Source organism: Lissotriton helveticus, chromosome 1_1 (assembly GCF_964261635.1).
Source record: "Lissotriton helveticus chromosome 1_1, aLisHel1.1, whole genome shotgun sequence".
NCBI classification, from domain to species: Eukaryota; Metazoa; Chordata; class Amphibia; order Caudata; family Salamandridae; genus Lissotriton; species Lissotriton helveticus.
The window spans coordinates 665,957,958-665,974,341 of record NC_136057.1 but is presented as its reverse complement, the minus strand read 5'-3'; positions in this window follow the sequence as shown (position 1 = coordinate 665,974,341).

Sequence of the window (16,384 nt, the reverse complement as noted above, 5' to 3'; positions counted from 1 at the left end):
GATCTCCCTGGTAGTCTTGTTTGTTGTATACCTCCTGTTTTGGTACCAATACGATGTCTCTGATGTTCGTTTTTGAATTTCTACTCTATGGTAAAGGAGGAATGTAGTGTTGCATTGGTTTAACGCAACACCGTGTTGGAAGCCCGTGGGTGGTGGAAGTGGGAAGAATCCTTAAGAAGGTAAGTATTGTTGGTTGTCTGATGTTAGATTGTTAATAAAGAGCCCATGAAAATGGGTGTGGCAAGTTCAGAGACCGGGAGCCTCAACTGTGTGTGCGTCTTAGCTTTGCTGCTGCTGCATCAAACACATACCACAGGGCCCCCTGCAGAATGTGATGAGGGGTCACCGAGTCTCCCATATCTCACAGATATTCATTGTCTTTGGGCTGAATGTGGCTTACTTGAAGGGCTGAAGGTCCTCTGGAGGGTTGGAAGCCCCCCAGCATCAGCAACCGCATGGGCCTGGGTTACACCCCTGCACATCAGGTGGATGTACAATGGTGGCACTTCTGCCCACTGGCGGATGGTCTGTCAAGTTGGAAACTTCTGTATGCTTGTGAGAGACAGTGTGTAATGCAGACACTTATATAGAAAATATAAATGACCACCAAGCACATTTGTGAGGCAGTTTTTCAAAAGAGGGCAGAGCAGCACATGTAATACTATTGTAGGTCTGGCCTGGTGCCCCGAGTCTCTCTTCTGGCCACCTTATACATGTCCTGTTTTGGGGTAGTGTGCTGGGGGTGACAGGGGTCAACCAAGCATGCATTCCACGATTAAACTGTTGAATGTGGCCAGAGTTAGATTGGGATTAAAAATCGGCCCAGGCAATCAAAAACAAAGTGGCCCACATTTGCATATTGCCTTTCCGCAAAATACTGCATAAATTAATGGGCCGACCCAGCAAGCAGCCCACAGCTGGAACTCGGATACTTGGCCCTTCGGCCATTGCCCAAGTGCCTGCCTTACCAATCCAACCCTGAATATGTCAGCTTCCACTGGCTCCTCTCTCGCGTGAACTCACTGTTGTATTGTGATGCAATACTTTAGTTTCAGGTGGACTCACTAGATGAACTGGTGCCGGGGATGTATTGTAATCCCCCCCCCCCAGCAACGTGTATGTTAATTGTTTTGGCGTAGCGCGGGCGTGTAAATAAATATCTGTGCACGCGCGCGAGCGGCGTTAGAGCAGCACCGCGCTATCACACACTACACGCTCACTGCCTGTCCTGTCTTTATTGCAGCCTACACCACGTGGCCCTTGCAACTTCAATAGCGTGCTCTTCGCATGCCTTGCGCAACAGTGGGGATGCTCACGGTGCAATGTCCCGACATAACATTGGCAACGAGGATGCAAAAGACTCACGTGGCATTTTGGCAGTGGCTACGCACGTGAGCCTTTGTGCGTGGTGCTCATGCTGTGGCTCGGAGCTGCAATCTACCTCAAACTGGTGACCACAGTGGATACAGAGGCAGAATCGCTCATCCTGAATGCTGGAAAATGCTCCGGGCACTACTGGATGATCCCGAGTGCAGTTTCTGGTACTGGAGCTCTAGGTGGACACAACAAACTGTGAGTTGCATTGGCACGGCCCCAAGCCCTACGTCTAGCTGTGTCATAGGACGACCACACCCAGTACACCCCCCAGTTTGACATCAAGGCAACGCTGGTGCACGCATCATGCCCCACATTCCTGCAACTGAACCATTTGTAGTGGAAAGTGCCCCCTCTGCTCAGGCCCCGAGGTGACAGGAGTGGGTCGAGCGTGTGCTCCTCTTCTTGAGGCTGCGAAAGTAGACAATACGCAGAAGCATGCCACGCTCTTACATTTGGGAGGGAAAGATGTATATAAAATAGCCAAAACAGTGGCAGACGCAACGCAAAATACTCACCTCACAATCATTGCTGCCCGCAATGCTCACTTTGAGCCAATGACCAATCAAGATTACAAACGGTTTGTGTTTAGACAAGCAAGACAACAGCCTGAAGAGTCTCTAGATGTATTCCACGCGTGTTTAAAGGAGCTAGTGGGCACCTGTGGCTTTCAAGATGAAACAGAGGAGATAAGAGGCCAGATTATTCAGGGGTGTACCTTGGCGAAGTTGGGGGAGCAGATCCTGGAAGAGTCGGGGAAGTTGTTAGCAGACATACCCTGGGAAGAATGAAGGAACTTTCAAAGGCCCGGTCAGCACACATGGAGGCTGTGCTTCAAGCATCCATCAAGACAGAGCCGGTCAAGGCAGTCATTCCCACTGCCACAGAATCGATGACTCGCACACGAGGCCCAAGGATCAGATAGTGCGGATATTGTGGGGGACCTTCACATGGGCAATCAGAGTGCCCGGCAAAGGGAAAGAAATGTGCTGCCTGTGGAAAGGTGAATCATTTCATGAAAGTATGATAATCCAGCAGTGAGCAAGTAGGAAGGTCCCAAGTAAACATGATTCCAGAGTCACAGGAACAGAGCAATGACATGGATGATGACAGCTGAGAGGAACACACTGTACACTCAGTGTTCACCGTTGGATCAGCGTCTCACACGCAGAGCCGCAAGCCACAATGCCAGATTCTGGTGGCATGGCATCCATCAATAGCAATAATTGATATGGGAGCCACCATAAACATTATGTCCTGTGAAGCCTACCAAGAGATGCCACCTCCTCCATCATTAACGTCGGCCAAGACAAAGGTGTATGCGTATGGTCAAACCAAACCACTGGCCATAAAAGGAAAATTCAAGACCCCCATTGCCTATGAGAAACATGAAATGGATGCTCTGGTGTATGTGACAGAGGAGGGGTATGGCATGTTGCTGGGGTGCAAGTCAGCAGAAGCCCTAGGAATAGTCACATTTGCTTTTGGAATACATCAAGAGGGAGTAAGCCAAATACTCGAAGAATTCCCAAAATGATTCAGTGGCATTGGGTGTATACGTGACAAACAGATACTTCTGCACATTGATCCGTCGGTACAACCATTTGCTCTCAGGCACAGGAGAGTTGCATGTCATCTAAGGCCACTAGTAGAAAAAGAACTGTGTAAGCTGGAAGAGGCAGGAATTATTGAAAAAGTACAAGGTCCGGCACCCTGGGTGTCTCCCATCATGGTAGCAAGAAAGCCCAAGCAGCCGGGAGAAGTCAGAATCTGTGTGCACATGAGTATCCCAAATGCTGCCATCAAGAGGGAATGGCATTTGATGCCCACCATTGATGACCTGATCAGGGAACTAAGGGGGAGCCAGCTGGTTCTCAAAACTCTATCTTTGGGCTGTGTATCATCAACTTGTTCTCGACTAACAGAACCGGAACATAACGACATTCTCCACACATGTCGGATTGAGGCACTACAAGTGTTTGAGTTTTGCGATATCGAGCACAGCGGAGATCTTTCAGAATACTATCCAAGAGCTTCTTGCTGACCTCCCAGGGGTCGTAAATGTAAGCGATGATATTCTGGCCCATGCTAGGTCGATATCAGAGCACAATACACGACTAAGACAAGTACTCCAGAGAATACAAGATTCGGGACTTATGTTGCCCAAAGAGAAATGCGATTTTCTCAAATGGAAACTACAGTTTTTTTGGATATCTATTTTCAGCAGAGGGAGTTGCTCCGGATCAAGAAAAAGTAAGAGACATCAAAGAAGCTCCAGCTCCCACCAATATAACTGAAAAGCGCAGTTTCCTGGGGATGGTAAACTACTACGGTAGGTTCGTCAAAGACCTCTCCTCGCTAACCACCACTTCTAGAGAACTTACCAAAGCATCCACCCCTTGGTCATGGGGCCCAGAACATGAAGCTGCCTTCCAGGCTACCAAAGACTCACTCTCCAGCACCACCACACTGAGATACTTTGATCCACGACAGCATACACAAGTTGCTGTAGATGCTGGTCCGCAAGGTCTCGGGCGGTTCTCTTACAAAAACAAAAGGAAGAGAACGAGTGGGCTCCAGTAGAGTTCTCGAGCAGATCATTGACCACAATGGAGCAAAGATACTCTCAGATAGAAAAGGAGGCGATTGCTGTGCATTCGGGGTGCAGACACTTCCACTTATATGTGTATGGAAAACTGTTTCTTGTTACCACTGACCATAAGCCCCTAATCCCGCTATTCACTGAAACGGCGTCGATACTTCAGCCTTGAGAAATAGATGCTGTAATTACAGGAATGCAACTGCAAGATTGAATACCAACCAGGAACGAGCAATCCCATGGACTATCTCTCTTGCCATCCCCGGAAAGCAGCAATCAGTGAAGTGGACGATGCTGATGAGACGGAAGAATACGTCTGGTACGGAGCGTACAGATCACGTCCGTTACCCATTTCTCTGGGAGAACTATGCCAAGCAACCGCCCAGGATGAGTGCCTGCAGAAGACGCTGGAGGCTGTGAAACGAGTAAATGGCAACCCCTCTGAAGCCTACGGGTGATCTTCACTCCTGAAGCCTGAAAAATACTTGACCAGGTAAGGCATACACTGAGCTCTGAACCCAATGGGTGTCTACTACGAGCCCACAGACTGGTCATCCCCTCAACTATAGTGGACCGGGTGGTTGGACTCGCACATGCCGGGCATCTGGGCATGGTAAAAACCTAGGGTCGGCTGAGGACCAAGGTCTGGTTTCCATTTATGGACAATAAGGTTGAAGAGATGGTGAGATCATGCCAGTGGTGTAAAGCCACTGGGGACCCAAATTCTCCTGCCCCAATAGTGACAGAACGGCAGCCTGAAGGTCCATGGATAAGCGCCAGCATGGATTTTGGAAGACTCCCTGATGGAAGACATTCCATGGTAGTAATCAATGACTAATCAAAATATCCTGAAGTGGAAGTGCCCTCATCTCTGAGTACGGGAGACCAAATCCCAAAACTGGAAAAAATGATGGCTTTCCATGGTCTCATCAAAAAACTAAGAACAGACAATGGTCCTCGATTTCAGGGACGAGAGTTTGCATCATACCTCATGTCTCAAGGGATCGTTCACCGTAAGATAACCCCTAAGTGGCCACAGGCCAATGGTGAGGCGGAACGCTTCATGAGAACTTTGAAGAAAGTGATCAGGATTGCCATGGCCAATGGGAAATCTGTAGAACAATCAATATATTCCTTTGTCAGGGACAACCGTCAAACTCCCCATGCCATCACAGGAAGACCTCCTGGGCAGCTATTGATGGGGCGAGCTGTGCGGGGCTCTATTCCACATCACTCTCAGTGGGTCCCAGAGGAAAAAAATGAGCAGGCTGTGAATCACCAAAGACAAAGAGCAAATGATCAGGTGAGCAGGCATTGTCGAGCAGAAACGTCCTGGCTCCAGGTTGGAGATCTGGTTCTCGTCCAAGACTGGCAACTCTGGCAGCAAGTTCAGGCTATGTTTCAAAAAAGATCCCTCGCGCATCACCCACATCTGTGATACCTAAGTGGCGGTGAAAAGAGGTCTAGAGCTGGTCACCAGGAACGTGTCAGCCTTCAAGAAATTCCACGGGTGTCCGGATGCCAGTTTGAGTCAATCGAGTGGGACCTCCTAATATCAGGGCTGGTAAGAAGAGTAAGAAGCGGGATGCACTACAGATGGAGCTAGTGGTCTGGACCAGGATCCACTAGCTCAGGAAGTGACAGAACTCACCTGACCCGCTCCTGACTCCTGATAATGACAGTGAGTGTTGGGAAAATCGCACCCAGTACCTTCCCTGAGCCTTCCCCCCATCTTCCGGACTTCACTGCTAGATCCTCACCTCTACAGACTGGAGTCAAAGGGAGGTAGTGTGATGTTGGGCATGCAGCAGATGCCCCTGTGTTGCAGGTCTGCTTTCTAAAGTAAGGGTTATTAAAGTTTTGTTTGAAGTTTATTTTTGGGGAGGAATGTTGTATTGTGACACAATACTTTAGTTTCAGGTGGACTCATTGGCTTAACTGGTGCCGGGGGTGTGTTGTAATCCCCCCTGGCAACTTTTATGTTAATTGGCTAGGCCCGCGTAGTGCAGGCTCGTAAATAAATATCTGTGCCCGTGCACGAATGGCGTTAGAGCCACACGCGCTGTCACAGACTACACGCTCACTCTAGACCATATTCTCAAGGAAGTGGTGGAGAGAGGCGTTAGCCTTCTTGACTTAACGCCTCTCTCCGCCACTTCAGAAACGCGAGGCTGCGCCCTATTCTCAAGGATATGGTGCAGCCTCGCGTTTCCCCCTGCGATGGCGGTAAGTTTCACAACTTAGCGCCAACGCAGGGACCCTTGCACTCTGCAAGCAGGTAGGTTTGTTTATGTACAGGAAAGTGCCCCTTCCAGCACATAAACAAGCCTTAAATGCCAGTTAGTATCTTACATGTGCCAGTTTGGAACTTAAATGTGTGCTGCTTCATGCAGCACACATGTAAGTTACAAAACGGCATTTTAAAAAAGGTTTGTTTATGTACAGGAAAGGACACCTTCGGACCAGATTTTTCCTGGTCTTAAGTTTGGCACTACCTTCGATTTATGCTGCCCTTGTGATTAGCAGGTAGAGTCAAACTCAATGGGTGTTGCGGTGGAACAGCGTGAAGGGGGCCCTATACACAAGGCAGCGTTAAGCTGCGTTAAGCCACTTAACGTGGTTTAACACTGCCTTGTAAATAGGGCTAAGCACCTATCGCCTCAACAACGTCACTGAATGTGACGCTGTGCTGGCGATGAGGGCTTGAGAATATGCCCCTATGTGTCCTGTCTTTACTGCAGCCTACATCACGTGGCCCTCGCAACTCCAATAGCACTGCCCTTCGCATGCCTAGCTCAACAGTGGGGTCGCTCACGGTGCAACGTCCCGACAAAATACCTTCAGAACTGCATCGCTTTATACACGGTACCCCAGCTGTGCCAGCCTGAGCCAGGCACACAGTAGGGCCCTTCACCCTGGAGACAGGCTCGCCGGTGGAGTCACCCACTTCCTCCAGGCAATGCCCAAAGCCACAGCCAGCTGATACTCATCTCAGTCTGTGGCATCTGCTGTACAAGATCAAAAGAATTCGTGCTCGAAATTCACAGAGCGAACCTGTGCTGAACACCATGATGCTGAATTAAACGGCTATAAAACCCTCCGCTTCTTTAAGTAGCAGACGGACTCTCCAGTACATAAATTAACGTGGCTTTGATCTACTCCGTAACCAACTGTAAAACAAACAGAGATTTGGTTTGTAAAAAAGTTTTGTTTTTTACTGAAGACTTCAGAACAGTATTCACTGTAAAATGAAATAACAATCACTTTGTATATACGTATGCTCATGTGTCTTTCCTGTTAAGTTTAAACACATTAAGCTCGAGTTTGTCCTCTGCAGAAACTGAACTTTTCTCTACCCAGCAGAACGTTTTACAATGGCGCCTGCCACTTATGTCAGAGTTGAGCACCCTTGTACTCTCCTTAAATATCTCTTGTTGTCACCAACTGTCTCCTTGCCTTTCCATACACACACATATATATATATATATATATACATATATATATATATATATATATATATATATATATATTCACTGAAAAAACCATAGGTTTTACACACGTTATAGTTAGGAACTAGCATTTACAAAACCTATGAAATTCACTGAAAAAACCATAGGTTTGACACCAGTTATATTTAGCTGGAAATTTTATTGATATAAAACCAATGAAATTCCACGTTATAGTTAGTTGGACTCACTATAACTTGCGCGTGTAATGCACTACTGATGACGTCACATATTACATCACTCATGACAAATATTAGAAATATACCACACGACAGCAAAATAACTGGTTAAAATGTTTTTATTCTTGAACAAAAATATATTAAAACAACTATGGAGAACCATTACGCGAATAGTCCGGAGGCGACACCACGTGCCAAGGCCTGTCCCCAGGATGAACCAAGGGATCCGTTCCTGGGGCCGTGGCAAAGAGCAGCCAGCCGCCATCTTCCAGAGAAGGCATGGGCCCGACCCGAGATGTAGTTGTGGTCCCATTCTCTTCCTCTTTCGGCGCCTTGCAGGCCACGAGGGGGGGATGTCTTGCATATGCCTCCGACCCCCCCCCTCTCTTCATCGCCTGGTCCGGCCATTACAAATGTCAGCAAGACGCCGTGGGGTGCATTGGGAGGGAGAGGCGGCGCGGACGATCCTCTTTCAGCGCCTTGCAGGCCACGAGGGGGGGATGTCTTGCATATGCCTCCGACCCCCCCCCTCTCTTCATCGCCTGGTCCGGCCATAACAAATGTCAGCAAGACGCCGTGGGGTGCACTGGGAGGGAGAGGCGGCGCGGACGAGCCTCTCCCGCCTCCCCAGGTGGAGGCCCCTCAGCTGCACCGCCAACGCTCCACGCACCCGTCAAAGGACTCGTCCACTCTTGCGGTGCAGCGACGCTCTACGCACCCTGCAAAGGGTTCCTCCACTCTTACGGTGCAGCGATGCTCACGCACCCGTCAAAGGACTCGTCCACTCTTGCGGTGCAGCGACGCTCTACGCACCCTGCAAAGGGTTCCTCCACTCTTGCGGTGCAGCGACGCTCCACGCACCCGTCAAAGGACTCGTCCACTCTTGCGGTGCAGCGACGCTCCATGCACCCGGCAAAGGACTCGTCCACTGTGGCGGTGCAACGATGCTTCGCCCGACAGGCTTGAGTCCATCAGCTCCTGCAACCCAGTGACTGCCGGTGGTTGCAGATCTTTCCTTTCAAAATGCTGCCAACAATATTTTCTGAATGGCGTAGCCACGAGACGTTGGCGCTCTCATGCTGACGCCAGCCTCAGTTTGAATGACCAACAATCCGGGGCGCGGCGCGGAGCGCGTAACGTAAGCATAACAGGTCATGTGACTTGTTAATAAAGCTTTTCATTGGTTTAGAAATATTTGTATGAGCATATTTGACTATTTCATTAAAGACACTACCCATAACCTGTTTTTCAAGTTATGTTTAATTTTAAATGAAACGGTTTACATTTTCACTTTTTATTTACAGTACATTTTAAAAATAAATGTTTATAGTTCCATATGCTGAAGCACGTCAGCTTCCCACCCTATATCATACAATTCTGACAAATCGGCATCCTCATCATGTTCTTCATCATCCTCAGGATTTAAATCATCTAAGGGATCCACTTCCACTGATGTTTCAATGACAAGTTCAACGATAAGATCGAGATCAACGGATTGCTCATTATCACTCATGGTTAATGTTGTCGTTATCTTTAAAGAAAGAGAACAACAATGAGATGTTGCAGAGTAAGAGACAAATCTCAGAGACTATAATAGTAAAATTGTTTAACAAGAGTAACATTTTGCAGCTATTATTTAGCCATGTCCAGCGATGCTGAGGAGGTGAGTCCTATGTCCAAGTTTTCAGTGAACAGGACTCATCTCTTTTTAACCTTGGATAAGCTTCACCAACTCTGTGTCCCCTGCTCATACTTAAATGTAAAGGGGCAGATTTATGTTAACTGGCACATCCCCAGAGATGCACCAGTTAATGTGCACCGCTGCTCTGCCACCCATGGTGTGCCGCATTTACAATGTGGAACACCATTGACCAAAAACAACACAGATGCGTCACGCATCTGTGCCGCACAAGCAGCACATTGCAGGAATCACGTCGTAAGCGCGACATGTCTACTGTAATGCACAGGAGCAAGCCACACATTGCATGGTGCATCACTCCTTATGCCTGTTTCAAACAGGCGTAACGATTTGATTCCGCAATGCTATAAAGCTGACTCAGTGAAATCTGATTTACTCATACTAGAACCCACAGGCCTATAACAGCCCGTGAACCCTTTCTTTTACGGTACATGACAAAACAAACAATTACAGACTTACCTTTACCAATGCTTTGTACGATGTACAACAGTGACAGTCACAAAATAGATATTCGTTTGACGGAAGTCTCAATTATGCTGCTATCACTGCAACCAAAATTCAATGGCACAGATATCCAGTCAATACAGACTCATATATGTCTCTTCAGCCAATCATATTTCCTCCCGCAAAATTTGGTATTCAAATATACATTTCAGTTCGTTGTCCCTCACAATATTTTCAATGTCACATAAAAGTCACCCATCACCCACTGCCATCTCTGGCTGTTTCCATGGTAACACCTCATTCTGCACCTGGCTGAAGGCACAGGTCAAAAGTTCATATCTCAACGTTCTACAGCAAAATAACAACACTGTTTTCCCTCCAGAAACACCTGCCTATCCACAGCTCTGTTACATGTCATTTTTTTCACACCCAATACTACTTTTTCTTTTACATAACATTAACATGCAACGTAGTCTTCAATCTTCACGTATTAGAATCAACCAATCATCTTTTGTTTTTCAACCACACCAAGCCTCATCCATTTTTTTATCCTGACTTTCAGCTTCTAACTGCCATTCCACTTCCAGAACCCATCGGAGTACGAGTGCATCTGCCTTGAAAATGAAGGTTTGGCTTTTAGGACACAGCTATATTCACTGGAGTGGAAAATATGCAGCAAGCAGACGAATTTCCAACCTTGATTTAGCAAATGTGCAGATAATGTGGATTGGGCAAAGAGGATTAAGATGTCACCAATTAATACCATTGGTGAAAACTTTTATGCATCTCCCAGAACCAGACCTTATAATTGTGCACTGTGGTGGGAACGATCTAGGCACATTGACTGGGGTAGGTCTGGAAATGCTTCTAAAAGACACCTTTCGACAATTGATGACACTTTTTCCTCAAACTGCCTTGGTATATTCCAATATATGCCAAAGACAGAAATGGAATTGGTCCAATCAACATTGTGCACAAATTGAGAAAGCAAGGAGACATGTAAATAAATCTGTTTCTGCTTTCCTCAGAGATTATAGCATGGGTTCTATTTACCACAACAACTTGCGTTACCACATGCAAGACATCTATAGGACAGATGGTGTTCATTTCACGGATGAGGGAAACAGAATCTTCCTCTGCAACATCAGACTCTGCATCGGTACATACTTATAAATGCAGAAACAACTCAATTAACACAAGGGCTCTTTTCAGAGCCACCTTATATCAAAGCACTCAAACTTCTGATTTATCTCCATTTTCACACTCTTGTAAATAGGTGTGCGCGCCCGAGTGCGCGCACCCCGCAACTTTTTTCCAAAAAATAAAATATATTTTCGCGTTTAAGGTCCTTACTGCACACCCTGAGAAAACCTACGCAGCAAAACAATCTCTACCTTCTCCCCTTTGCATGTTCCAACGCTTTGAAATGACAATATATTTACTCGCAGTGACAAAATGGCGGTCAACACTTCCTGATTTCCTTCGAATCGAACGTTAACAGACGTCACGCAGCAAAAAAAAAAAACGGCCGCAGCAACAAACCCACAATGCATTTCGCCGTCTACTTGACGCCGTCCCTGTCCCTCCTTCCCCAAAGTAGCAATGTTGGGCTACTTTTGGGCTGCTTTCTAGTAGGGTTTTTGAGCGTCAGAAAGTCTACAAAAGCCGTCGGCAACGGCCTGGGGTGGAGAACCATTACGTGAATAGTCCGGAGGCGACACCACTCGCCAAGGCCTGTCCCCAGGATGAACCAAGGGATCCGTTCCTGGGGCCGTGGCAAAGAGCGGCCGGCCGCCATCGGCCAGAGAAGGCATGGGCCCTACCCGAGATGTAGTTGTCTTCCCGTTCTCTTCTTTTTTCGGCGCCTTGCAGGCCACAAGGGGGGAATGTCTTGCATATGCCTCCGACCCCCCCTCTCTTCATCGCCTGGTCCGGCCATAACAAATGTCAGCAAGACGCCGTGGGGTGCACTGGGAGGGAGAGGCGACGCAGACGAGCCTCTCCCGCCTCCCCAGGTGGAGGCCCCTCAGCTGCACCCCCAACGATCTACGCACCCGGCAAAGGGTTCGTCCACTGTGGCGATATAGGGACGCTCCACGAGCCCAGCAAAGGGTTCGCATACTGTGGCGGTATAGGGACGCTCCACGAGCCCAGCAAAGGACTCGCCCACTGTTGCGGTATTTTTTTTATTTTTTATTTTTTTATTAAAGTTTTGTATAGCGCTGGCTGGACCCGAGGGTATCAGAGCGCTTCACAGCAAATATACATGGGTTAGACAGATAATGCGGACAAAAAGCAGGTCAATGAACACAGGAGTGAGTACACTCTATACAATAGCAGCCAGGCGTGAACCAGGGCGGAGATTCGTAGGCAAGTCAATCAGCTCTGGGGTGAGCGAGGACATGAAACTATAAAGTCTAGGTTTAGTTCTAGTTGGTTCCGGAGCGCTCAAGGAAGAGGACTTTGAGTAGCTTCTTGAATTTCGGGAAGGATGCGGTCATTCTGATGTGTGGGGGAATGGAGTTCCATATCTTGGGAGCATTGCCCGCGAAGGATTTGCTAGATGTTGAGAGTTTCTGGGATTTCAGAGGAATGAGTAGGAGCGTGTTGGAGCTTCTGAGGTTTCTAGACTGCCCGGCCCTTTTGAGCTTATTGGCCAGGTATTCCGGTTTGCCCGTATGCAGGGCTTTGTGTGTGAGGCAAGCTGTGCGGAAGCTAGCTCGTTGGTCAATAGGGAGCCATTTCAGATCCTTCAGAGCAGGGGTGATGTGTTCATATTTCTTTGTTCCCGTGATCATTCTTGCAGCTGCATTTAGGGTAGAGGTCAGAGGACGTAGGTGAGATTTGGCTGTTCCAGTCAGAGTGGCAATGCCGTAGTCAATTCTGGAGAGGACCAGAGCCTGCGTGGCCTGTTTCAAGTCTTTTGTGGGGAGGAATGGTTTTAGTTTGTAGAGCAATTTCAGGTTCAGGAAGGCACTTTTGGCAGTTTTTGAGATGTGTTCTTTCATTTCCAATTTGGGGTCAAGGGTGATCCCTAGGGATTTTAGGGAGTTCGATGGAACAAGCGGCACATTTAGAGCGTTTAAGGCTTTGAGCCAATCAAGAATTTGGGGGTTTTCTTCTTTGTTAGAGATTAGGAGCACTTCAGTTTTTTCCTCATTGAGTTTGAGGTGGTTGGAAGAGAGCCAGAGCTGAACTTCGATAAGTGTGTGGTTCAGTCTGTGGATGTCCGAGATCGATGTGGTTTCCAGATAGAGTTGCGTGTCGTCCGCATAAAGGTGGAAGGGGATGTTAGCTTTCCTTAGAATTAAGGTGAGGGGCTCCATGTAAATGTTGAAGAGTTGAGGAGAGAGTACAGACCCTTGAGGAACTCCTCTGCTGATGGGAAGAATGTCTGATTCGCAAGTTTTAATTTTTATTCTTTGTGTGCGGTTGTTAAGAAAGGAGGAGAACCATTTTAGGACAGTCTTTTCGAGGCCTGCTCTCTCCTTTAGGACATTGATTAGTAGGGCATGATCGACTGTGTCAAATGCAGCCGATAGGTCTAAGAGGATGAGAAGGCTGCAATGGTTGGAGTCGAGCGACATGTGAAGATCGTCTAGGACGTTAAGTATTGCGGTTTCAGTACTGCAGCCTTTTCTGAACCCTGATTGATGTGGGTCTAGAAGCTTTGTGTTCTCTAAGTGCTGGGAAAGTTGCAACAGCACACATCTTTCCAAGATTTTGGATAGTAGTGGAAGGTTCAAGACTGGTCTGAAGTTATTCATATCCTGTATGTCAAGGCCCGTTTTTTTTAGTAGAGGCGTGACTTGACCTATTTTAAGGCAGTCCGGGGTGGAGCCCTCGCTCAGAGAGCTGTTGATGATCTTGGCCCAAATAGGGGCTAGAGTGAGCCTCAAGTCTTTAGTCACTCTCGGGGGAAGCTGATCAAGGGAGTGGGTGGAGGGTTTGGCGGAGGCTATGAGATTACTTATCACTTCAACCTGGATAGGTTGTAAGGAGGACCAGCGAGTGGATGTGATTGTAGGTCTTAAATGGGAAGTTGAAGCGGGGTGGTCTGAGGGCAACGTGCCGAGAGATCGGTCAATTTTCGCGGTACATCGACGATCCACTCACCCAGCAGGTTCTCGTCCACTGTGGCGGTGCAACGATGCTTCGCCCGACAGGCTTGAGTCCATCTGCTCCTGCAACCCAGTGACTGCCGGTGGTTGCAGATCTCCTAAAAATGGCGGTTGACTTTGCAGGAATGGGCCTGGCGTGAAAAGTTGGCCTGGTCGCCTGTTAACCAGAAAATGGGCCCCTGTCTTTCCTTTCAAAATGCTGCCAACAATATTATATCAGACTCTGCATCGGTACTTACTTATAAATGCAGAAACAACTCATTTAACACAAGGGCTCTTTCTAGAGCCACCTTATATCAAAGCACTCAAACTTCTGATTTATCTCCATTTTCACACTTTTGTAAATAGTTGTGCGCGCCCGAGTGTGCGCACCCCGCAACTTTTTTCGGGAAAAAAATATATATATTTTCGCGTTTAAGGTCCTTACTGCATACCCTGAGAAAACCTACGCAGCAAAACAATCTCTACCTTCACCCCTTTCCATGTTCCAACGCTTTGAAACAAGAATATATTTACTCGCGCGCACCCCGCAAATTAAAAAAAAATATATATATATATATTTTCGCCTTTAAGGGCCTTACTGCACACCCTGAGAGAACCTACGCAGCAAAACAATCTCTACCTTCTCCCCTTTCCATGTTCTAACGCTTTAAAACGAGAATATATTTACTTGCGCGCACCCCGCAACTTTTTTCGAAAAAAAAATATATATATATTTTCGCGTTTAAGGTCCTTACTGCACACCCTGAGAAAACCTACGCAGCAAAACAATCTCTACCTTCTCCCCTTTCCATGTTCCAACGCTTTGAAATGACAATATATTTAATCGCAGTGACAAAATGGCGGTCAACACTTCCTGATTTCCTTCGAATCGAACGTTAACAGACGTCACGCAGCAACAAAAAAAACGGCCGCAGCAACAGACCCACAATGCATTTCGCCGTCTACTTGACGCCGTCCCTGTTCCTCCTTCCCCAAAGTAGCAATGTTGGGCTACTTTTGGGCTGCTTTCTAGTAGGGTTTTTGAGCGTCAGAAAGTCTACAAAAGCCGTCGGCAACGGCCTGGGGTGGAGAACCATTACGTGAATAGTCCGGAGGCGACACCACTCGCCAAGGCCTGTCCCCAGGATGAACCAAGGGATCCGTTCCTGGGGCCGTGGCAAAGAGCGGCCGGCCGCCATCGGCCAGAGAAGGCATGGGCCCTACCCGAGATGTAGTTGTCTTCCCATTCTCTTCTTTTTTCGGTGCCTTGCAGGCCACAAGGGGGGAATGTCTTGCATATGCCTCCGACCCCCCCCCTCTCTTCATCGCCTGGTCCGTCCATGACAAATGTCAGCAAGACGCCGTGGGGTGCACTGGGAGGGAGAGGCGGCGCAGACGAGCTTCTCCCGCCTCCCCAGGTGGAGGCCCCTCAGCTGCACCCCCAACGATCCACGCACCCGGCAAAGGGTTCGTCCACTGTGGCGATATAGGGACGCTCCACGAGCCCAGCAAAGGGTTCCCATACTGTGGCGGTATAGGGACGCTCCACGAGCCCAGCAAAAGACTCGCCCACTGTTGCGGTACATCGACGCTCCACTCACCCAGCAGGTTCTCGTCCACTGTGGCGGTGCAACGATGCTTCGCCCGACAGGCTTGAGTCCATCTGCTCCTGCAACCCAGTGACTGCCAGTGGTTGCAGATCTCCTAAAAATGGCGGTCGACTTTGCAGGAATGGGCCTGGCGTGAAAAGTTGGCCTGGTCGCCTGTTAACCAGAAAATGGGCCCCTGTCTTTCCTTTCAAAATGCTGCCAACAATATTATATCAGACTCTGCATCGGTACTTACTAATAAATGCAGAAACAACTCAATTAACACAAGGGCTCTTTTCAGAGCCACCTTATATCAAAGCACTCAAACTTCTGATTTATCTCCATTTTCACACTTTTGTAAATAGTTGTGCGCGCCCGAGTGCGCGCACCCCGCAACTTTTTTTGGGAAAGAAAATATATATATTTTCGCGTTTAAGGTCCTTACTGCACACCCTGAGAAAACCTACGCAGCAAAACAATCTCTACCTTCACCCCTTTCCATGTTCCAACGCAAAGGGTTCGCATACTGTGGCGGTATAGGGACGCTCCACGAGCCCAGCAAAGGACTCGCCCACTGTTGCGGTACATCGACGCTCCACTCACCCAGCAGGTTCTCGTCCACTGTGGCGGTGCAACGATGCTTCGCCCGACAGGCTTGAGTCCATCTGCTCCTGCAACCCAGTGACTGCCGGTGGTTGCAGATCTCCTAAAAATGGCGGTCGACTTTGCAGGAATGGGCCTGGCGTGAAAAGTTGGCCTCGTCGCCTGTTAACCAGAAAATGGGCCCCTGTCTTTCCTTTCAAAATGCTGCCAACAATATTATATCATACCCTGCATCGGTACTTACTTATAAATGCAGAAACAACTCATTTAACACAAGGGCTCTTTCTA